The 25967-nt window shown below is 41.3% G+C and overlaps 1 long non-coding RNA gene across 1 annotated transcript in view; it reads right to left on the reverse strand.

The window, feature by feature from the left end:
* Positions 1 to 4943: 4943 nt before the first annotated feature.
* LOC122543204 (uncharacterized) overlaps positions 4944 to 25967 on the reverse strand; it is a 45615-nt gene continuing 24591 nt past the window's right edge. The window contains exons 4-5 of the long non-coding RNA XR_015754820.1: positions 9009 to 9105; positions 4944 to 8830 (exon numbers count right to left, since the gene is read on the reverse strand). This is a non-coding gene — a long non-coding RNA (uncharacterized LOC122543204). The remainder of the gene's footprint in view (positions 8831 to 9008; positions 9106 to 25967) is intronic.

A 25967-nucleotide genomic window follows, 5' to 3' on the forward strand; every position in this document is an offset into this window, starting at 1 on the left:
CAACATATGAACCAGCTATACCATTGCCAAGGAGAATTCTACTACTGGAGCTGAGAGTTTGTCCAGTACTCCTGCCATTACTTTTACGCTGTTCACTGGACACCCTAGCCTCACTCTGAATAATTAAGAGCTTCATGTTTCACTGTAAATTCCCGTTGATAGCACGTTTTCTGGCAATAGCCCTTTAGAAGTATGCATCTCCTCATCTTTACAAGTCAGAGACTAAATGAAGTCTTTGTCTCTTAGAATTGTAATCTCTTTGAATGCTGGTCCTGGCCTATGTGAGTAAACGTTACCTTTGCAGGTATATGGTTTAAGAAGCGAGTCAAAGTTAGAGTGGTGCTAGAAAACCACAGCAGGTCAGGCAGCATCTGATGAGCAGAAAAATCGACGTTTTGGGCAAACGCCCTTTATCAGGCTTTTTTTGTTTCTGACATCCGGGTTCTCAGTACTCTTGACGTTTCGGGCATAAGCCCTTCTTCAGGATTCCTGAAGAAGGGCTTATGCCCGAAACATCGATTCTCCTGTTCCCTGGATGCTACCTGACCTGCTGCGCTTTTCCAGCAACACATTTTCAGCTCTGATCTCCAGCATCTGCAGACCTCACTTTCTCCTTCTCAGTACTCTTCTAAATCCAACAAGATTAATTCAGTTTAGAATACTGCATTGCAGCGAAATCACCAGAGCATTTTAACATCTCTTTCCCCTTCACGGGTTTTCTTTTTAACCTGTGGTAAGTCATCCTTATGTTTTTTTTTACTGAAATCTACCTTTGCTTTTCCATCCGAGGATTTCTCTTTTCTCCAATTTCAATCCGTCACAGATTTAAAATGATGCTTGAAATGAAACTTTGATTGATGAACCAATTCATAATCGTCAGCCATATCAGCTGCTAATGTTGTGGTTTTAACATGAGTTCTCATTGCCTCACTTAGCTTACCTTCTGTCTTCACCTCCATCATTTTAAGCCGTGTTTCCTGTCTGAGTACCAATGTCGGAAGTTCAAACTCTTGCTCCTTTTTCTTTTTGTTCTGCTATGGCCTTTCGTTTTTTTCCTCATTCTTCTGATTTTAATCGTAATTCAATCAGTTTCAATGTGTCTTCTCTTTCTATTTCCTTTGCATCTAACTCAAGCTGCTTCATTTTCAATTAAATTTTAGCAATCGCCAATGTTTCAGATGGCGTTTCCAGCAACTTTAAATGCTGAGCTGTTGCTTTATTAACTCCATTCTTTTTTTCGGAGACACAGTCAAATTCAACTATAACAAGCTTGCCAACTCCAGAAGTTTTTCCTTCTTCACCTTTTCTAAAGCCCCCGAAGTCACTTCTTCTCTCCTAGAAATTTCTTAGTGACTGAAAGAAACATTACTACACCAAGCACTGCTCAAACAAAACAAATACCATAACCGTAACAAAATACATAAATACCTAACAGTTGCTGCCTTTAAGCCCAACATCCCTAATCCCAAATTGGGACTACAGAACAAATCACACAAATCCCTTGTGGACCACACCATCCCCCTTCAACACATTTTAAGAAGATAAGCCAGACTCTAACTTTCATAGTTGTTTTAACCACGTGTAAGATTAATATTCCAGGAGTGATGTAGCTGGTCAAAACAACCAGGTTAAACAAAACAGAATTTATTTACAAAATAGCAAACGAAACATAAACAAAAAAAAGTATAAAGTGAATTAACGTATCGGAAAACCCAACTGACTCTATCCCAACTTAATGATACTATTCCAATGTCCTACAATATCCCGTTAAATGCACCTTTGGCAAGAAAAGGTAAAATCAAACTCTGGATCTTACAGGAGGGATAACAGAGAAGGAGTCAGCCAGAAAACCGCTGTTGAGTCCAGAAATCTTTTTATTCAGTAGAGTTTCATTGACCAGTAGCTTCAAACTAAACCAAACTATATAAAAAACTGAGATCGAAGACCTGGCAACTCGCCCTTTCATTGTACAAGTGTTTTTATTTAAAAAAAAACTATAAACGCCTCCTCTGATTGTTGACTTAGGCCGTTTCAGTTAGCCATTTTAAAGTAGCCAGTACCCCTGTGCTTCTGACCAGCCCCGAAAAATAACAAGGGCAAAATAATTTTATTTACGGGGCAGCACCATCTCAAACTGAATTAACCAGGAAGGTCAGATTATAACAGTATGCAGCAAAGAAAGCTCTCTCAAGGAGCTGGACAGATGTGATAATTAGTGACTCAACAGTCTCAGCAAGATGGAAGTAATCTCTGTAATGAATATGAAAACATGTTTAGATATTGATGTGAATGAAAGTGCCTAAAATATTGCAAGTGGTGCTGCTTGAAGACAAATTGCAAATAACCTTTGAGGATCTGGATCGGGTTAATCAGTTCCTTAGGGTATACATATACTAACTGAAATCTAAATTTAACACACCACACCTTTAGGCTAAACCTGTCGTAATTTTTTTTCAAAATGACAAAAGAAATTCAAGTGTGATCATAGGTTCCCATCGGAGATAACACACAACATAAAGTATCACCTCTGAACTGGCTCATCAACAGTTGCAGGAAGATTTCTTCAAATCCGAAAGATTTCCAGCAGCAGGGAGAGATTGTTTCATCAACAAGAATGGTCGCAAAAGTGTATTACACTATTCTTGCTATTGTTGGTATTCCTGGTAGGTGTTGTAACAATCTACTTTGTATAATTCAGTGCATTGAATCATAGTCATTTTCACTCTCGGACTGATAATTTGTTTATTTACATTCAGGAAATTAAATGGCAATTGCAAGAAATAGTGTCCTCATTTCTTAAGTTTCAAGTGTATTGTTTATCGTTCAGGAGACTCGACAGTAATGTGCAGCATTGCCTCTTTTTTCTGTATTGTACAGGATGTGCTTGCATTGACACCTCATTGACAGAGTTTGGCTGAACATCAGTACTGCTTTGTCAAAAAAAACTGTTCAGCAAGATTGATCTCTCAGTGGAATTGCAAAGCTTGCGATCGCTGAAGTGGGTTTTATAACAATTACTTTATAGTCACATCAAATATTTCCAATGCCTTGATCTGAATGAAATTTGACCAGACGTAACATATACAAAACTTGGTTGAGAACGTGGTTATGGAGAGATAGTGAAGGTCAGCATGGATAGCTTTGAATACCCCGTGACTGAGTCAGTGGATGCGTGGGGACATGTGTGAGGACAGATAGCTGGGATGAGTGCTGAGCACAAGGTTCCAATTAAAATGTAAAATTGAAATTAAAAGTGTATTGTTCAAATTACTTGAACTCAAATTGACGTGTTAGTTGTGGTATGTATAATATGCGGCACACATTTAACAGGACAATTATTGACAGTGCAGTGGCAACAGTGCCCCCAAATTGGTTCAAACAAGTTTAACAAACATGATGTTTCTCACCCTTCCCATTGTTGCTGTTCAATTTGATGTTCTCAGAATGCTGTTGGTTCACGTAAAGTTCCTCCCAGATCGTATGTTTTGGAATATGATTTTGTGCTTAGTTAGCACTGTGTATTTGGTTAACACTGCTGTCTCACAGCACCAGAGTCCCAGGTACAATTGTAGCCTTGGCCAACTGCACAGAGTTTGCACATTTGCCAGTTGTCCGCATTGGCTTTCACTGTGTGCTCTACTTTCCTCCCACAATCCAAATACGTGCAGATTAGATGGATTGGCCATGGTGGTTGCAGGATTAAGGAGATAGGATGAGGAATGTGTCTGAGTGGTTTGTTCTTTGCAGGTTCAATGTTTCAAATGGCCTCTATCTCCACCATAGGGGTTCTATTATTCTATTAATTTATTATTATTATTATTTTTATTGCTTCGATGTTGCTGCCAATGATTTTGGTGTGACATTTTGTCGTTGAAGACGCTGGCTATATTTGTAGACCGATTTACAGTGAGACTCACGGTGTTAGAACACGACTGTGGGAGGAAACCGGCGCACCCACAGGAAACTCACGCAGACACGTGGAGAATGTGCAAACTCCACCCAGTCAGTCGCCTGAGGCAGGAATGAACCCAGGTCTCTGGCGCTGTGAGGCAGCAGTGCTAACCACTGTGCTACTGTGCTGCCCACATATGATATTTTATTTCATCATATTCGGATCACTGTACATTGTAAGGTTGTTTATTGAAGATTACATTTAGGTGCTGAGTCAGCCAAAACATTGGTTGATTACTGAAGAATCTAAATTATTTTGGGATGGGAGTGAAGAAGTATTCAAATTACTTGCTGCTGTCCGCTAGCATGTGGAAGTTGATAAAATGTTTGTACTGACGGTAAGGCTAAGCTGAACATGGTCACATTACATTGCCACCACATGTTGCATCAATAGTGCCGTGTGGCCATGTCTGGCTTAGCTGTATTTTACATGACAGGAGTTAAACCATTAATAACAATCATTGATACAATAACATTCTGTTTATTCAATTCCACAATGAAAGAAAATGATTTGTTGGAGTGTTGGGTGGAAGCTTTCATTTGGCAGCAGATAAGACTTTGGAGGATTCAGAGAACATGCACTATTGCCATAAAGCCAGAGGTTATTATAATACTCAAGCCTGACCTTTCTGGGATACTAGTCTTCTTTCATGCCTCTCTTGGAGTCCTTTATTCTGCCCTTGAAGTTTAGTCTTTACTTCCCTAGAGGATCTCTAAAATTAGAACAACAGTTAGTATGGGTTACTAAATGAAGGTGAACAACATTCCACAGTGCCTTTCTGTGTGTCAAAGCATCTCTGATTTCAGAATGTAACAATTTGTGAACAACTGAATGAAATAGAATTTCGGACCCCAGAAGTAAGCAGGACCAAGAATCATCGTGTGATACGCTTATATAGCATTTTTATATCTATTCTGCCCAATAGTGCAGTCGTCAAAGTGGATTGGTCACACAATGGACTGCAGCTGGGAAATTGTCTCAGTTTATTCAATTTTCTGGCACTACATTTACAATGTAGTATATTCCATTGGTGACAAACGGATGTCCTTTTTTTAATGACAAAACGAAACAGCACAGCAACAACGTTGTTTCAATGAAATGTAATACAGCCATGTTTTCTCCAAAAGTATGTGGTACATAGCAACTTCAATCTAATACTTGCACATTAATAAGAATGGACATAAAGCTGGAAATATTGACAGTATTTCATATCTGTGTCTGATTAGATTCTGATAAACTATTTTCAAATCAGGAAATCATAACGCTTCCACAGTTATTTTCCACTGATTGTTGTGGTTCTCTGTGATGTGGGTCCTCCTGGTGAAGTTCGTTTGATGAGAATTGTGCATCAACCAGTATTAAGACAATATATAAAAAATGAAAATGAGAATATTAATGGGAATAAAAATGACTTTTAACGAATGTTCGGGTTTAGTGCTTGTAATATAATTTCTGGATTATTAATGGAATTGATGAACATTTTATGGAATCAACAGTGCAGAACACAGAACATTAATATAACATTTTAATGTAACCTACGCATCTCTGCCATTCCTATTTGTTCCAAGCTGTAATGCATATTTCATATTCATAAACTCCAGTCGTGGTCTTTCTCATTTGTTGAAGTTTCATGCCCAACATGAGAGCTGTACTTAACATTCTCTCAGCGAAATTCAAGAGCAATGCAAGTTTGTCCATGTGTGTCGAACATGTAAATGAGCTATGTTTTCTGCAACATATTGAGTCGATTCTGCCCGCCACCTTCGTACTTCATGTCACTAACACTACATTTGAAAGTTCACAAGTTAAATTTTCAGAATTGTTAGCTTTTCACTTTATTTAATGTGATAATGGCAAACATGTTGACTCTGCCCTGGTCTTCAAACTTTGTCAGAACCTTTTTTTTTGGGTAATACGATCTCTGACCTGTGAATACCATCGCATGTTAACTGTAAATTGTGACATACTCAGGCTTGATTTACTGGAATTGACAGATAGATTGATAAACTGAACCTCAACCAGCTGCACTTGTTTTTTTTTTACAGTTTTGTTTCATTGCTGAAAAAAATGCTTCGCTCATAGACATGAACATTTTTAACATATATTCACAACTAGGAGTCGTTGTAAAACTGGGCTCAATCAAATTCTAACATTTTTTCATTTCCCGCTGAATTTGGTTCCAGCAGTTTTAAGTGAATCGGCTAAGCCACCATTGTTGTCTGCAGGAGTTCGTCAGGGTATGTCCTAGAGCATAACATCTCTAGTGAGCTCATCACTGTCCTTTCTTCCAGCATCATTTTCAAAGTGATATTTCCTAGCGATTGTGCATAGATAATGAAGATGTCTCTATCCATATACAGTAACATAACATCTATTTGGGCTGAATGTAACATTCACATGTGACAGAGTCACACATTGACCAGCTTCAAATTGTTAGAATCTACCAGTTTGCTATTGGCTTGCTATGACATTGCCATCACTGAGTGCCTGACCATCCATACTCCGAGCCAATCATTGAAAGGAAAATAAACTGATTCAGCCGTATCTGTGCTGTGCACACAGGTGTGCATCAGACACTAATTTTCAGTGGCAAGGAACCTCTGCCTGCTGATAAATTCATTTCCACTACCAGGAAAGCATAACTCAAGAACTGAATGCTGTTCATTTTCCTGGATGATTGCAGCTCCAACAACAGTCATGAAGCTGGACATTCTACAAGGCAAGTTGTCAATTGACTAGGGTGCCATCCACTACAGTTGGTACTCACACATTTCACCAACAGCACTAACGACTATCAATTAATAGCAACTATAAGATGCAAAGCAGTAACACACCAAGTCCCTTCTGACATCACCTCGGACAACCATGACCTCCAGCACATAAAAGAATAAAAATAACAGATGCATAGAAACAACATCACATACAAGCTCCCATTCAAACCAGATTTCATTCTGACTTAGATTTATATCATTGTTTCATCACTGCTGCTGAGCAGAAATTCCAAAAACGGTTTTCTGCATCCCAGTTAATGCAAGTGGTCAGAAAGTCAGATGTCCATTGCCATCACGTAGGTGTTTAGAACTGAGCAGCGATCACTGGCCTAACATCAAAGCTCACTTTCCAAGAACAAGATTTAAAATGTTCACTATTTGCAAATAAGACAGAGGATATTTCTGAATCTGAGTGTGATTTAACGTCCATGTGTAGTGCTGAGGTCTTCCCAAATTCAAGGCGTCAGCTATCCCAGAGAATAGTCTGTGTCATGAGTTATTTTGCATGATGCACTGAATTTCCGAACTCTTGCTGGTCTGAAAGCCAGGATACGCATCCTTTCATTCTGCGTTGTCAGTGCTGCTGTGTGTACTTGGTTTTCCATACTCGAATAGTCAATTTGACTGGAAAATCTTATGACTTTGAAAGCAAGCCCATTTTGTGAATCTCATATCAGTGTCTACAATTGTTGTGGCACTCTAAGCTGTGAAGGCTAGGCAACAGAAAACGGAAATTTTGTAAACCATATCTGTGTTAGGTGCTTCCTATTCTTTGTTTTGCCAATTCATTTTGCCTCGAATGTTGTCATCTGAAGGGCAATTCAAGCCAGTCAAAACAAACTATAAAACAGAGGAACTCAGCTATTGCATACACCAGAAGTAACCCACTACTCATGTTGTACACGATATCTGTAATTTAAAAGAATACAATGGATTCCTTCTGTGAAGGTTTTCTGCTGTGTTTCAATTTTTTAAAAAAATTTATGTGACACTGAACAACAATGTTTATGCTAAAATCCATCACTTACAGTCTGGTTCAGGTACAGAGAATACATTATCTGTAACTTCAAGTCTATCTTACTTTTCTATCTCTTACAGTTAATCTAGTGGCGTTTGTATTTTTGTCTGGGGGTAAGTGTGGGCTTTCTACCTGCACCACTCGATATTTGGTGGCTATGGCAGCATCAGATCTTCTGTTCATTGTCTTCGACGTCATACTTGGTCAGTTCAGTTACTATTATTATCCACGGTGTTTCCTTGACATCACTCCTGTTTGTACTATTATTTATGCCCTGAATCGTTCATCTATTGACTGTTCTGTCTGGTTAACTGTCGCTTTCTCTTTTGATCGTTTTGTTGCCATTTGCATTCATCAAATGAAAACTAATTATTGCACTGAGAAAACGGCGATGAAAGTAATAACAACAATATGCATTTTCTTCGTTTTAAAGAATATTCCTATTTACTTTCGATTTGAGCCTAAAATGTTTATCAACAATGTTCCATGGTACTGTTCTAACAGGGAAAGTTATCATTATCACCCTCAATGGGTTAGTTTTCGATATTTTGAAAAATTTCTAACACCAATTTTGCCATTTGCTTTCATTCTCTTGCTCAATGCTCTGACAGTGAGACACATCTTTGAGGCAATAAAGGTGCGTCAGGGAGTCAGGGATCAGAGAAAAACAGAGAATGATCCAGAGATAGAGAGCAGAAAGAACTCTGTGATTTTATTGTTTGCCATATCAGGCAGCTTCCTACTTCTCTGGTTGATGTATATTTTGTATTTCTTTGATGTCTCTTATCACTTGGATTATGCTGCTTATGATCTCTTTGAACAAGTCGCATATATGCTACGAAACTTAAGTTGTTGCACAAATGCATTTATTTATGTGGTGACACAAAATAATTTCAGACACCAGATAAAGAATGCTGCAAAATATCCATTTGTAAAAATGTATCAGTTGGTGTTTAAATCCAAGTGACTGAGAGTCAACATTTGATGCAGCTTATAATGGAACGAGGTGTCCAGGTGAGGAACTGAACGAACAGAAAAGGAGAACACGCAATTTGTCAGTACTTGTCTTCAGTTGGGCGAAGAATGAATCTGAGGAGAAAGAAACGAGAGAATTAAATGAAGTATAAAGCTACTACATGAAGAACAGTTAGTAAAAAGGTGAACAGCAGCAAGTATAACTGAATGTGGTATCAGATATTTCAATAATAGAATTCTTGCCATGCAATCAGTTGTCAGAGAACGAACAAGATACAGAAAAAAAACTGACCCAAAGCAAAGTATCATTGTTCACTGCAGGCAAGAGTTGAACAGGCAAATCCAGGATTATCTTCACTCATTCTTGCTGAATTGTCTGATCCAAACATCTATACGAATACAAAAAGAAAGCAGAACACACATCTGTTATAAAAATGTTAAAAATGCATGTGCAGAGACTGCAACCATTCCGGTGATTGACAACGTATTTTCAGTAATAATTTACTTTGTATGTTTGCACTCGATTCACGCTGGCTCTGGATGAAATCAGAAGGACATTCACACCATCACAAAGACGTATTGTTTGAATCGTCAAACCAGCTCCTGACATCGTTTTTGCCTCATAATCGATTATTCAGTAATTAATTCCAGCTGTCCGAAATCCACTGCATGTATCACAACATTCCTGCAACTTATTGATACAGGCATGGAGCACTACTCTGTCTTTTGGTCCTTCTCGAGTAGAATCTTCTGCAGCTGCACTCTGATATCATTGCCCCAGTGTGACATTGCTGCTTCGTTAAAAAGGTTATGTTGTCCTTAGTTTTTTTTTCAAGAGTGATTTTAAAAGACATGGGTTTCGATTTGACTGAGTACGGGACATAACAGATCCTGCCAAAGGAAACAATAGGAAAATGGTTTTTAGCTGTTTTTTTCAAACTCTTATACAATGAAAGGGAAGTGAACAGTTCTCTTAGTTCAGGGATTTTTCCAAATGGTTTTTGATTTTAGCTGGGCATCCAGAGGAGCTACAACAGCAGGAAGAGTGTCCATCCTTCAGCAAATGGAACATAGCTGATCCTCTCTCTCGCTGAAATCTACCCTGTCAGAAACTGTGCCTGAATTTAACTTGTTTTCACCAAGGAGCATGTTTATGGGAATGTCGCAGGAAATTGGAACAGCTCCTTTGTTAAGTTACGGGGGATGTCATGTCGTTTGGGTTTTCAAATTGCTGTTATTCTAAATTATGTTTTCTTTTGTTTGAGTTTTCTTCGGTGGTATGTAAATAAGTTTGGCGACATTAAGTGCCAAGTGTTTTGGTATACTGTATCAATCTTGGGATAGCAACCTTACATCTGCCTAAAACAACGGGAAAATCTAGGGTCAGAGCTAACTTCTTAAAATGTCTTGAGGATGTCTGGCCTTTTCTGTAACACCAGGCAGCAGGGATGTGGACATGGCATCCTGAAGACATGTTTATCAACTTGGAAATGCCAGCCCCGTTACTCTACAGGAAGTCTCCTTTCCTGATGAACGGCTTTTGCTCGAAACATCGATCTTCCTGCTCCTCGGATGCTGCCTGGCCTGTTATGCTTTTCCAGCACCACTCTGATCTAAACTCTGGTTTCCAGCGTATGCAATCCTCGCTTTTGCCAATTGATTTTAATCTTACTGCGAATCCTCTACCTTGAAGAAGTTCTCCTCCTCTCTCCACAAGAATCTCAGTGAGTCTCTCTCTCACTGCAACCCCCAGGTCATCTCCTTATTCAAAAATCCCTGAAGGGCTTTTGCCCAAAACGGCGATTTTCCTGCTCCTCGGATACTGCCTGACCTGCTGTGCTTTTCCAGCACCACTCTGATCTAAACTCAAGAATCCTTCATGAGTTCAGCATGTCTACTGTTCTTCTTAAATTAGAAAAAAATTGAAAGAACTGCAGATTTCAGAAATCAAAAACAAAAGAAAAGCCAAAATTACTGAGCCTGTGACACATAACATAGTTCTGAAGAAGGGCCATGATGTGAATCATTATCTCTGCGTTCTCTCCACAGATGCAGCCAGACGTGCTGATCTTTTCGAGTAATTTCTGATTTTTGCCTCCTCCCACATTCCTCTCCAGCTGTGATACACATAGATCTGTCCTGACTCCTCTGATGAATCATCTGCATCACAATTCTACAAACCAACACCATCTCAAAGGACTCCTGAACAGCTTGGCTTTCACATGTTCCTTATTTGCCTGCACACTGACTATGGATTCACTTTTCCCAAAATGTGAGATGTACTAGTTCCAGGCTTTCTAGATGGCCCATAGTTACTCCAATTATGAAAACTGGAGCCCCAGTGCATGCAGGCGGTGACGTTTCATGCAGATAGGTTTTGCGCGAACACCTTGCCCATTTCCGTAACTTGCATTTCACAGACTGACCTTTTCTTTTTGATTTGAAAGTTATTGAACAGCTCATCAGTTGCTCCAAAAAATTTCCTTCCATTGCTCCAGAATAAAAATATTTCATTCCCTCTTTCACACAAACTACGATTACTGAACCATTCTCTGAGAGATAATTGCTTGAAGCTATGTGAATACCTTGTTGCGTTTGTGCTGTACTAATTTCATTGCACAAAATGCAGGTTAAATGCACTTGACAAGCTTTGCTACCTGCCATTTCGAACTTGCAGAGGGAAATAGATAGACAACATTCTGATACTAAATCTGCACGCAGCCTGCCGTGGGAATGTTGAGTACTTCAAAAAAAAACTTGCACTTTATACAATTTGTACTGTGCCTGTCTTGGGAAAGTCTGATCGTGAAAGTGCGGGTGGAGTTTTATTCTGTAGTCAAAAAATGTTGTACTTTGCAGGCAGTGCTATGCCCGAAATGTCGATTCTCCGGATCCCTGGATGCTGCCTGACCTGCAGCACTGTTCCAGCAACACATTTTCAGCTTATTATCTAAGGAAATCTAACATGCTCACTCTATTCTTGGCCCCTGCATGATCCACCAGCGTGAATTTTCCAGCAGGACATAGCTTCTCTAACTTTCTAGGACACAGTGCAGTAATAATATTCTGTGATCAGTCTAGCTATCTTACAATTCTTGGGTAAGTTACCTTTTATTGGTGTTGATTATCTGACCATTTCTTTGCCATGGGATAACCACACATGTCTTAGGATAATTATTGCCACCATGCCCCCCTCATCTGACAGAAAAATCATTCTTGCTGAGAACAAATGCATCTTATTCTCGAAAACAGAACACTAATATTATTGGCAACAGATGGATTTGCAACCTGATGTTATCCATTTAATGTCATTAGGCCCGAGGCATCATGAGTACAAGTTGAATAACGGGGAAAACTCATGTCTGTATTTCATTGAAAGCTAGAATACAAATAAACTTTTGTAAACCAACAGTTGGTGAGAACATTAAAAAATGTAAATACACGAGAAAGCATCACATTCAGAATGCAGGTTTTATGAGCAAACCCAGCATTTATTTGTCATTCCTCATGGTACTCAAGGTGGTATCACTAGGCTACATTATTTTTCATTGTAATGCATGCCAGAAAAAATACTCCAAAGGTAGTACAGTTGTGAAGGAATTCTGAGCTAGCTATATGGAGGGGAGAGTTTGAACAGGAAGCAACAAAATACTTACACATTTCCTGAGGTTATATCACAGAAATCTACTGAAAGGTTAAGCCAATCTTCCAATCAAGCTTGCTCCATCATTCTCTCTCTCACAAGGTCAGAACTGGGGATTTTCACTGATGGTTGTACCACGTTCAGCACTATTCACAACTCCTTAAATACTTTATTCAAATATAGCAAGAACGGGATGATATCCAAATAAAAAATGTGCTTGACAAGAGCATAGAACATAGAACATTACAGCGCAGTGCTGGCCCTTCAGTACTCGATGTTGCACTGACCTGTGAAACCAATCTGAAGCTGATCTATCCAACACTAATCCATTTTCATTTTGTATGCTTACCAAATGACCATTTAAATGCTGCTAAAGTTGGCGAGTCTGCGACTGTTGCAGGCAGGGCTCTTACTACTGTCTGAGTGAAGAAACTACTTCTGACCTCTGTCGTATATCTATCACCCCGCAATATAAAGTTGTGTCCACTCGTTCTACCCATCACCATCCGAGGAACACGTCTCTCTCTGTCCACCCTGCCTAATCCTCAGATTATCTTCTCTGTCTCTATTAAGTCATCTCTCAATCTTTTTCTTCCCATCGAAATCAGCCTCAAGTTCCTCAGCCTTTCTGTATCAGACATTCCCTCCATAACAAGTAACATCCTGGTAACTCTCCACTAGACCCTTTCCACATTCTTCCAATAATACGGTAACCACATTACTCCAAGTGCGGCAGTTTTGTACAGCTGCAAAATGACCTCATGGCTCCGAAACTCAACCATTCTACCAATAAAAGCTGACACACTGTGTATCTTCTTAACAACCCTATCCACCTGGGATCTATGTAAATGGACACTGAGAGCTGTCTGCTTACCCATACTGCCAAGAATCTTATGATTCACCCAATACTCTGTGTTCCTGTTACTCATTCCAAAGCAAATTACCTCAACCTTTTCTGCATTAAACTCATTTTCCCACTTCTCGGCCCAGCTCTGCAGCTTATGTGTGAACCTCTGTAACCTGCAACATCCTTCGGTGATGTCCACAACTCCACTGACCTCAGTGTCATGCACAAACTTCCTAACCAATCCCTCTACGCCGTCATCCAGGATATTTATAAAAATGACATACAGCAACGCCTCCAAAACAGATTCCTGTGGGAAGTCACAAGCAACTGAACAGTGGAATGAGAAGTTTCCATCAACCATAGCCTCCGTCTTCTTTCAGCTAGCTATTTTCTGATCAAAACCATTAAATCACCCTCAATCCCATACATCCACATTTTCTGCAATAGCCTACCATGGGGAACCTTATCAAACGCTTTCTTGAAATCCATATACACTACGTTAACCGGTTTACATGCATTCACCTGCTTGGTCGCCTTCTGAAAAACTTAATAAGCGTGGGCGACACGGTGGCACAGTGGTTAGCACTGCTGCCTCACAGCGCCAGAGACCCGGGTTCAATTCCCGCCTCAGGCGACTGACTGTGTGGAGTTTGCACGTTCTCCCCGTGTCTGCGTGGGTTTCCTCCGGGTGCTCCGGTTTCCTCCCACAGTCCAAAGATGTGCAGGGTCAGGTGAATTGGCCATGCTAAATTGCCCATAGTGTTAGGTAAGGGGTAAATGTAGGGGTATGGGTGGGTTTCGCTTCGGCGGGTCGGTGTGGACTTGTTGGGCCGAAGGGCCTGTTTCCACACTGTAATCTAATCTAAAATCTAAAATCTTTGTGAGGCACGACCTACACTTGACAAAACCGTGTTAACTATCCCTAATCAAATTAATTGTTTACAGATTGATTATAAATCTTATCTCTTATAATCCTTTCCCACACTTTACCCACAACTGAAGAAAGGTTCACTGGTCTATAATTACTAGGATTGTCCCTACGCCCCTTTATCATCAAGGGGATAACATTTGCTGTCCTCTAGTCTCCTGGCACTATTCCTATAGACAATTATGAAATAAAGATCAAAGTCAAAGATTCTGCAATTTTCTCTCTAGATTCCCAAAGAATCCAAAGATAAATAGCATCTGGCCCAAGGGACTTATCTATTTTTACACTCTCTAGAATTGCTAACACCTCCTCCTTACGACCCCCAATCCTATCCAGTCTAATGGCCTGTATCTCAGTATTATCCTCAACAATATTATAATTTTCCAGTGTGACGAAAAATATTCATTTAGCGACTCTCCTATCTCCTCCCACTCCACACACCATTCCCCACTGTTGTGTTTGTCCCTATTCTTACTCTTGTTATTCTTTTATTCCTGACATACCTACAGAAAACTTCAGGGTTTTCTTTGATCCTGCCTGACGAAGACTTCTCCTGTCATCTCCTTGCTCTTTTCAACTCTGATCCTTACTGGCTGACTATTGACACATGAGTGTCCTAACTGGGCCTTCATGTCTCATCCTCGCATAAGTCTCATTCTTTCTCTTGAGATTCAACTTCTTTAGTTAAACCACATTTCCTTCACTTGACCATCTCCTCTCTGTCTGACAGGTTTATACTTATCAAGGACACTCAGTAACTGTTCCTTGAACAAGCTCCACATTTCAATTGTGCTAATCCACTGCAGCTTTCCCCATTCGATGCATCCGAAATCTTGCCTAATCTTATCATAATTGTCTTTCCCCCAGCTTTAACTCCTGCTCTGTGGTACATACCTACTCTTTTCCATCGCTAAAATAAGTGTAATCAAATTGTGGTAACAATCACCAAAGTGCTCACTTATGTCCAAACCTAACACCTCACCTGGTTCATTACCCACTGCCAAATCCAATGTGGTTTTGCCTCTTATTCACCTATCGACAAACTGTGTCAGGAAACACTCCTGAACACATTGGACAAAAACTGACCCACCTAATGTACCACAAGCACAGCATTTCCAGTTAATATTTAGAAATTTAAAATCCTCCTTAAAAAAAAATTACTGGCCAGTTTCGCTCCCATCCACAATCATCTTTGCAATCCTTTTCTCTACATCACTAGAAATTTTTGGATGCCTTTAGAAATCTTCTAACAGGGTGATCTGTCCTTTCCTGGAAAAGTGCAAGGCAATGGACATCACCAACAAAAGAAAATCTGTCCTCTATCCATTGGCTTCGAATAGCAATAGCATCACCAAATCTTCATTGAAGTTCACAGTGCCAAAGTGCTAGGGATTATGATTGCCGAGCAACTGACCTGAATCAATCACGCAAGTGCCAGGGCGAGAAGCATAAGTCCGAGGCTGGGAGGTCTATGGAGAGCAACTCGCCATCTGACTCCGCAAGATCTGCCCATAATCTAAAAGGTTTGAGCCAGGTTTGAGGTGGATTATTTGCCAGTTGCCTCTATGAGCGCAGTTCCCCAACAGCCTAAATCCTTGACAGTACATTTGACAAAACCACTCACGCAATTGATATTACAGACGTCACCTTCAATATTCATGCCCTCCACTTTGATACTTAGGCAGCAGTGTGTTACATCTACAAGATAAACTGCAGCCTCAACAAGGCTCCCCAGATAGCACCATCTGAGCGCACAAAGCCTGCTACCCACAATCACAACAGCAGCAAAGAAAAGGGAGCACTGTCTTCAAGTTCGTTACCAAGAAACATCGTATTCCCAGTTGGAACTGCACTGGCAAATATTTTGGGACAACTGTTCAGCAACATGTTCAAGGACTGTTATAGACTGAAAAGGAATGCTGGCCTAGTCAATAACACTAACATGCCAGAAATTAATACAAAATAAAAAGGACGATTTGATTGTGATCTGTGAAGTTTTTCATTTCCTTCCCGTCATTATTGAGGAACCATTTGTAGAAAACTAAGCTTGTCGAACTCAAGATTAACGCTGTTCATTGACCGACTCCCCACACTATCAAGTGAAGGAAATTTGAAAGAGCTGATGACATACAATATAAATATTCTCCCAAAAATTCCTCTTAAATGGATGCAAGGTGGAAATCCACCAGGTCCAGATTAGATGCTCATAAGAAGTTCCCCGTTTCCTATTCAATTGCTATAGAGCACTTCTTATGATTAAGTAGGTAACTTGGTATAACGTTGCTTATTCCACACAAGTACTCAGATGGTGAGTCATTTCTATTTCAGTTCAGTGCTGTGTTACAATTTCATTGCTTCTACAATATTATTCTTAATAGGAAAATCCATTAATTCAATCTAAGTCAGAATCTCTGAGGAGATGTTACTGTACAGTTTTATTTGAAAAAAAAACATGATTCTATAACTTCTCTGAAAAGTGAGAAAAAAACCACGTTAGTGTACGGTTTCAAGCATTTGCTTTTTTTTTCAAAAGAGAAAATTGCATTTCCTTCAACAGTAACTGGTAATTTATGTGTTACTTTATACATTTCATAATCATCCCACACTCAACATGGCATCGATGTACTTAAGGATTTCTTCTTGTCCTCGAGATTTGATTGTGGAAAGTTTAAACTAGTTTTGCAAGGGGGACTAGAACCCCAAGCAGTCGTGGGATGAGAGAATTGGTTGATGTGGTAGTGATAGAGAACAACTTAAATAGGCGAGGCAAGCAAGAGCATGACAGAGAAGAAGGGAAGATGGTGAACTGAGCGGCATTTATTTCCCACCATTCGGTCTTGCTCAGTTTTGTTCTCTATGTGTCTCTGTCTCTCTTTCAGTCTTTCTCTCTCTCTCTCTCTCTCACTCACTCTCTTTCCATTTTGCTTCATCGCTCTCTCTTTCTCTCAATCTATATCTCACACAAATCGCACCACGCTAATCTCAAAGAGCTGAAACCAGTACATCTAAGGGAAAGTTTTAACTTCCACCAGGTCCTTTGCCGGGACAGGTCTCAGACCTTTAGAATGTCATTATCAGAATGTTGAAGAAAAGGGGCTGCTTTCAGGCTCCCGAAAAGCCACTGGATATTTATATTTTGCACGCTTCAGGACACAATCACAAGAATCCAAACCTATGGGGGGATGGAGAGAAGGACAAAACAGTACTTTATATGGCACGTGTGCCACATGGCTGGACAATGGGCTCCAGTTATTATGGGTACAGATAATGCATGAGGCAGGATGGCTAACTGCATTAATTTGATTCAATTAAAATCAGGCCCAGTGGGCAGTTGTTGTTTAGTCACTGTCTTTGAAATTGTTAACCCTCATGGACATGATGGATAGGGTAGTGGAAGCTTGTTTTTGCAGGTTTATTCCTGGTGCTGTCACACGTCAGCATATGCAACCTTGCACAGAATGGATCTTAGCTTCCTTCATGCCATGCTCTCCTCAGTCATGTCCAGTTAGGTTGCCATAGTCACTTGGTAACTTCACCTAGCTCCAGTGGAACATTCAAGTAGGGCATGCGGGCCCACAGTATGTCAAGAACAGCCAACCTTTATTTGTGCCTGCTTGTAATAGAGGAAGCGCAGTGGCCAATGTACCCACAGCAAGTTCCTGTAAACATCAATTAGACTTTTTCCATCCCATTTTTTGGGATTTGGGTTGGACCCTATATTTATTGCCCCTTGAGGCACAATCTTTAACTGCTGCCGTTGATGTGGTGTAGGGACACAGTGCCATTAGGGAGTGAGCTGCTGGATCTTGACACAGTGACACTGATAAAATGGCAGATAAATCTCCAAGTGGGGATGGTGAGTGGCTCAGATGGGACCTTACAGGGGGTGGGGTTCACTGATATATCCTGCTTTTGACCTTCTCCTTGGAAGTGGTCGTGGGTTTGGAAAGTGCTGACTAAGGATCATTGTTGTATTTCTGCTGTGCATCTTGGCAGTGAAACACACCACTGCTACTGGGTGTTTGCGAATGTGGTGCAAATCAAGCGGTCTGTTTTGCCCCAATTGGAGTTAAGCCCTTGTGTGTTGTTGGAGCTACGCCCATCCGGGACAAGTGGGGAGCATTCCCTCACACTCCTGATTTGTGCCATGTCGATGGCAGGACACGATTGGGGAGTTAGAAAGTGAGTTCCTCGCTGCAGGATTCCCAGCTTCTGACCTGCTCTTGTAGCCATTTGTTTATATGAGCTGGATGAGTTCAGTGTCTTGTCAATTCTATCATCGATCTGACGGGTAGAGTGCGCTGGTGACCAAATGCAATTGTTCTGAGGGCTATCAGTGCTGTGTAAGTTGCCAATTTTTATCACTAAGATGCTTAATTATGCCCACAGTCTGACACAAATAAACGATCAGACTTCAGGTTTCATCAATAGAACCACTGCAAAATTTTGTTTTAATTAAGAAACATATCCTTTTCTATGTGACAGCATAGAATCTAAATTATTCTTGTGCAAGTAAAATGATATTTCCCTCTAAATCCCAAACACATGCAACACACAGCAACATGCACACGTGCACATCCACACACTCACTCACTCATGTATACACACACATACATTCACAAATCCAATGGTCAAGACACAGGTCTCTGTCAAAATGTAATGTGCAGAAAAAATTAGTACAGAGGCAAATTTGTGGATTATGAGTCGGATTGCAAGATTGGAATTAGATGACTTTTGCACACTCCTTCTGGCTTTAAGTGGCACTGTCAGATTGTTGACATCATGTCAGTAGCCGGACAGTTGGAACGAGGTCTTGACTTCAGATAGATGTTCTTCCTTGCCAAGCATTTCAGAGCTCCACTCACAGAAAATTTTAACTAAAGAAAAAGAGCAAGAGAAACCTGTAGCAACTTCAAGACAAAAGTAGTCCCTCTGCGGTTTCTGTTTCCAAAAAAAAAGTATTCAGTTTATCCGAGAACAGCATGACCTTGTGTTGCCAAAATGTATACAGTTTAGTATAATCGAGGTAACGAATTGATTCTATAGAATGTAACATAACAGCACTCAATCCAGAGCATATTGTGAAAATGAGCATTCACTGGGATTCTATTCCCAAATGCAAAGTGCGTAATCCTGGCAGTGCTAATCGCCAGGATATTAACAAATGTGATACTGATTTGAAAAGTGGTTGATGGTCACGTGCCTGACTGCATTAATTCCCATCTGTTCTGTTGCAGTAATCGTTTCATGCTGCTGATTTTCCAAGCTATCATGCAAAGGTTGGGACTGCCGAGAATATACCATGACATTACCATTGTCAAAGAGGTGTGAGGCGTGGTTGCCCAGCTCTGTCGTACAGATTTGGCAATTATGGTGGACAAGATCCGGGAGAAACAAAATATAAAATGTGTCTGGGGAGGATTGACGGCACCTGTTACAAACTGCACCCACAGTAATTCTAATCCGGCTGGGGTGACACCTCTGTCGGGGTTAGGTAACAGAGAGCGGAGTGTGAGTGTCATCAGCGGGTAGGGGAGCTCACTGCATTGGTAATTAAGGGTCACAGACTGGAGGGACATGGGCTAAAATCCCATGCCCCCACAGCTGGGAAATGTTTTGTTCAGTTTCACAACAAGAAATGCTTAAGAAAGAGAGAGAGAGAGAGAGAGAGAGAGAGAGAGAGAGAGAGAGAGAGAGAGAGAGAGAGAAAGAGAGAGACAGAGACAGAGCAGAATTCACATTTTGGCTGAGTCATTCATAGTTAATTGTGTAATGTCAGCATGACTGAGGCTGCACCTTTACTCAAAGTCAAGGGCAGTATGTGATTTATTCACTGCCCTTTCACGGAAGCAGAGAGGATGGCAATGGACAAGCTTTGCCATGTGGAACTCGCCCCATGTACGTGCATTTGACCCATATCCTTCTTAACAGTTCCTCTTCATGTACCCATGTAGTTGCCTTTTATATATAGTAATGTTACACTCCTCCACCACTTTCTCTGATAGATGATTCCATTCATGCACCACTCTCTGCATGGAAAGGTTGCCCAAGATGCCTTATAAATCTTTCCCTTCTCATTTTAAACCTGGCCCTCTCGTTTTGGACTTCTCTCCGCTGTGAAGACGACCTTTGGCTATTAATATCCCTCATGATTTCATAAACATTTATAAGGTCGCCGTTAGCCTCCAAAGTTTCTTTAGTCAGGTGGTGGTAAATCTTTTGAATTCATTGAGAGATAAGACTGTGCAGCCCAGGTCAATGACTATATTAAAACAGAGATAGATAAGTTCATGAATGCGAACGGGATCCAAGTTTCGGGGAGAAAGCGGGAAAATAGTGTTGAAAAACCTATTTGCCATGATTAAATACTGAAGAGGACCCGTTGGACCGAAATGCCTAATGCCAGCTCCTATGTCATTATGGTCATATCATTTTATGGTCCCAGTCTCTCCAGTCTTTCTCTAGAACTCAAATCCTCCAGAATCAGTAACATCCATGAAACCTTTCCATGTTAACGACGCCCTTCCTGTAGGAGGGAGAGCAGAACAGTACACAGGACTACAAAAAGTAGCCTTATCAATGTCCTGGGAGCAGGATAATCGACATTTAGAACATAAGCTCTTCATCAGGATTCCTCGAAATGTCGATTCGCCTGATATCTGATCTGCTGTGCTTTTCCAGCACCATACTTTTCGACTCTGATCGGCTGTCCACACTTTCTCCCTTGCCAATGCCCTGTACAGCCGCAATGTGATGTCTCAACTCCTATACTCTGTACTTAGCAAAGAAAAAAGAATGCCAAATATCTTCTTCCCTGTCTATGTGTGATGCAAATTTCAAGGAACTATGTACCTGAACCCGTAAGTTTCTTTGTACAGCCAGACTCCCCAGGGCCTGTGTCCCCACTCCCCTGTGTCAGTCCTGCCAGTCCTTCCCAACATCTCGCACTTCTCTGCATGAAACTCCATCTGCCACTCTTCAGCTCATTATGCATACAGCTCCACCTACTCCTGAACACTGTGCCATTAAGTCCAAGGTGTCAAAGAGGTGAATTTATTAATATTTTCCAAATTTTTTGAGAGGGTAAACCATGAGGAAACCTTCCTTCAGGATCTGAGTCTCATACTATCAGTGTTTGAAACACATACCAAGGGCAAAACTGAGAGGAACGGGGTCGAAGTGCAGGCAAGACAATAAATTCTTTTCAGGGTCAAAGGTCAGAATTGTGGAGCGGCCAGAAGCCTTGCAGTCTGGGTAGTTAGATAAACTTGACGATACAATGGATGTGCTCCGATGCCGCCAATGATGGTCATTGTGTTGTTTGTTTAAACTCCAGGCGTGAGGCTTTGGTGCGCCTCTCTTTGCTTTGGTGAACAGACTCGTACAGAGCAGCTTGACAACATGCATCACTTGCACTGGGCACATTAAGCTTGTTTTGGTGCCTTTTATATCCGATGCTACTTCTTGGCACACGGTTGCCAGTCGACTCCAGGCAAAAGCAGAGCAGTGTTCAATCAAGCACGGTAAGGATTAAATGATGAACACTAGGACTATGGAAAGTACAGAGGGATCTTGGTGTACGTGAACATCTCTCCCTGAAGGTAGCAGGACAGGAGAGATAAAGAGTTTCAGAAGGATTATGGGATACTTTCCTTCAGTAACCAAGACATCGAGTTTAAGAGGTGAGTTTGGCTGGCAACCTTATACAAAGTCGGTGTGGCCACTCAACAAGAGTATTCTGGAATTTACATAATAGGAGGGATGTGACAGTACCGGCAGAGAAGGCAGAGGGAGATTTAACAGGATGTCGTCTGGTGCTGGAGAGTTTCAGTTATCAAAGAGAGATTGTGGAATATTTCCCTTAGGGCAGTGGAGTTTGACAGGGGATGTGACTGAAATAGATAAAATGAAGTGGACCATCGATAGGGTAGATAGGAAGGACGTTTTTCCCCTTGGTGTAGGGTTCAGTGATTTGGAGAAGGGGGCAGATGATGGGGGGATTCTGGAACTTGCTCATATTAAGTGGGGGGGGGGGGCAGTGAAGAGGCAGAACTTTGAAGGAGGATTTAGTTGTGGCACTTGCCATGCCAAGGATATGTGCCACATGCTGTAGAAACGGGGATTGGAATATGGAGGTGGTTGGCACAGACACGATATGCTGAAGGGTATTTCACTGTGCTATGGACCACTGTTTGCCTCCTTGGGTATCTCCATTTAGTCCCCTATCCAACTGGGAGTGAGAAATCCACAGACACACGTCGCTGGGATTCAAAGACATATCCACTACTTCCTCCCAGAAGTGTAGCTCTGGAGTCACATGTAGGCCAGACAAGGTAAGGATGGAATATTTTCTTTTCTAAACGGGCGTGGGTGAACCCAATTAGGTTTTTACGCCAACTGATGATCCACTCAACTGCCGTCATTACTGAGATTCAGTTTATATTCCAGGTTTCTGAATCGTTTCCCATTCCATTCCAAGGGCTGAGTTTAGATTTGATCCCGTGTCATTGGAACATTGGCCGACATCCCCACCATTCCCCATTGAATTCCTCCAATCGAATCATTTTTGTAAATTTTTTGGGCAGAAACAAAGTCTTCAGTCACGGTGGAGATGTGCCTTGATTCCAAAACTGTCTCTCCAACATGGAGCCTCTTATCATCTCTCTAATCGAGAACCCTGAGTTTCGGGGTGCTCAAGGAGATTGATCACAATCAGATTGAATGATGGGACAGGCTCAAGGTTTTGGCAAATGACTGAATCCTTCTCCAATTTGGCCCCTGGCTTCCCCTCTTTCGATGTATGGGTTTGGTCCGGGATCTGTGTTCTGTTGCAAGCTGATCTGCTCTTCTCTTTTGGCAGCTTCTCCTTGATAATGCACGAGACAGTGGCACGCTCGAGTTCCCAATGTGATGTGTTGTACATGAATTATATCTTCAAGGAGGAGTGGGATGGAACTTGCCTGACAAATGGGCACTGTGTTGGCATTAGCACCGCAGGTGGGCACGCAGGCTAGACCAGAAGGAATATGGGCTCAGCACATCTTTGTGCCTATTCAGGACAAGTTTGTAACACTTGGCTAGGGAGGTGGAGAGTGGCTCAACGGTTTGGTGAATGACTGAATCCTTCACTTGTTTGGCCCGAGTTCCCCTTTTCCGATGGAGGTGTTTGGGCTGGGATCTGTGATCTGTTGTAAGCTTATCTGCTCTTCTCTTTTGGCAGCTTCTCCTCAGTAATGAACAAGACAGTGGCATGCTTGACTTTCCAATGCGATGTGTTACACATGTATCATATCTCATTATCTGAGAAGAGTGGGATGGAATTTGGAACAACCTCGGCTGACTGAGGAGAACGATCATCATCCCCCTGCTGGCCAGACTGAGCGAAGATAATACTCTAGCGATCACACCACTCATTAGCATTTGAATTCCAAAATGAAACAGTCTGAACAGTTTCAAAATATGGATGCAAAAGACAGGGAATGGTCACTCCTCAAAGTGGAAGTTGCATGACATCAGGTTATAGTTCATACAGTTCATTTGAAATCATAACATTTTGGAGCGCTGCCTCTTCGTTCCCTTATCTTGTTTAAGGATTAGCATTCCAAAAGCGTGCGACTTGAAATAAATCTGTTGGATTATGACCTCGTGTTGTATGACTTCTGAACTTGTCCACCCAGTCCAAAAGCAGCATGTCCACATCATTATTTGTCATACTAACAGATACATATTTATAAGCTGAATATATGAGGCTGCCACCCACGAGATCACCACAGAGTAGACGCTGATCATTACTTTATATTTCCTAATGTGGACGATATAAACTTTGTGAGACTGAAATATCTTATTAGAGTCACTAAAAGACAAACGGTGCTTGGAAATTTCTGACCGTATTTTGTTGCAAAATAGATGCGTGTGTGTGTGTGTGTATGTGTGAGAGAGTGAGAGAGAGAGCGCGCGAGACAGAGCGCGAGAAAATTGGAAAATACAATATATAGAACATTTAGTATAGTTTATAATACTGAAGTGGGGGTGAGATTCAGTGCTGACAGAGAATCGGGGAGGGATTTGGGGAAAACGTGAATGGCAGTGGAGCTGAGAGGTAACGGGACTTGGGAGTGCTTGGAAGCCAGGATTCACAAAAGAGCAGGGAGTGACAGAGGTCAGAAGTTCCTGAGACTGATGGGGGTGCTAGAGTATGTAGTGTGACAACAGAACTGCAAGTCGTAGGGTAGTACGGAGTTAGAACGGAGCTGCAAGTACCAGAGGTGCATGAAATAACAGCAGTGATGAGGAACTAGCGAGTGAAAAAAGGAGAGTGGACGAAGATGAGTAGAATTACTCAGCTATGGTATTTAGCTTCAGAGGAGTGTGTAAGGAGATGTAGTGTGGAGTTCGAGGGAAGTATGAGGTAGCGGATGATTATGTAGTGAGAGGGGAATGTTCAGTCTCAGAAAAGTTAATTCCCTTGAATTCCATGCTTACATTCAAATCGATAAGATCTCTCAAACTGACTCAACGCTCCACACAAATTTTCTTGTTGGGAGAAATACGCTATAAATAAGGAAGAAAGAAAAGAAAATGAAGGAAATTACAGACCATTAAGCACAAAATGGGAAATGAAATGGTATGGACAATTTGTTGGACCAACCGCTAGAGCCTTGCTCGGAATCTACTGAGAGGAGGAAGCACAGTGGAAAGAGTGCAGAGGAGATTGATCAAGATGATGCTTGGAACTATAGAGTTTTTGATGTGAAGTGAGGTTTCATAAACTGGACTAAGTATTTTGCTTATAGCAGCTGAAGACTGAGGTGTTGACCACTGCTCAACAAAATAAGGAGGGTGCAATAGTAATTTGGATCATTAAAATATTATCGATTATTAAAATATAGTCTTTCAGTGATCAAGAAAGTGACAGGGCATCTGTGAATAACCTGTAGGATACTTTCAAACACAAAACAGTGGCTGGATTCTGGTTGGAAAAGTTGGGTGAGGATGTGGTGTTAATTAATATGGAGTGAAGCGGCATGGTGGCTCATGGCGCCAGGGACCTGGGTTCAATTCCCTCCTTGGCCAACTGCCTGCACGGAGTTTGCACATTCTCCCCGTGTCCGTGTGGGCTTCATCCGTGTGCTCCGGTTTCCTCTCACAATCCAAAGAATGACTAGGGTAGGAATAGGTCCAGTCAAGGATAGTAGTGGGAAGTTGCGTGTGGAGGCTGAAGAGATTGGGGAGACACTGAAGGAATACTTTTCGTCAGTATTCAATCAGGAACAGGACATTGTCGTCGATGTGAATACTGAGTCACAATTAAGTAGAATGGATGGCTTTGAGGTATGTCGAGAAGAGGTGTTGGAAATTCTGGAAAGGGTGAAAATAGATAAGTCCCCTGGGCCTGATGGCATTTATCCTAGGATTCTCTGGGAAGCAAGGGAGGAGATTGCAGAGCCATTGGCCTTGATTTTTATGTCCTCGTTGTCTACAGGAGGAGTGCCAGAAGATTGGAGGCGAGCAAATGTGGTTCCCTTGTTCAAGAAGGGGAGTAGGGATAACCCTAGTAACTATAGGCCGGTGAGTCTCACTTCTGTTGTGGGCAAAATCTTAGAGAGAATTGTAAGGGATAGGATTTATGAACATCTGGATAGGAATAATGTGATCAAGGATAGTCAGCATGGTTTTGTGAAGGGCAGGTCGTGCCTCACAAACCTTATTGAATTCTTTGAGAAGGTGACTAAGGAGGTGGACGAGGGGAAAGCGGTAGATGCGGTGTATATGGATTTTAGTAAGGCGTTTGATAAGGTTCCCCATGGTAGACTACTGCAAAAAATACGGAGGT

This window comes from Chiloscyllium plagiosum, unplaced genomic scaffold, assembly GCF_037043375.1.
Source record: "Chiloscyllium plagiosum isolate Xiang-an unplaced genomic scaffold, Cpla_swu_hap1 HiC_scaffold_48, whole genome shotgun sequence".
NCBI classification, from domain to species: Eukaryota; Metazoa; Chordata; class Chondrichthyes; order Orectolobiformes; family Hemiscylliidae; genus Chiloscyllium; species Chiloscyllium plagiosum.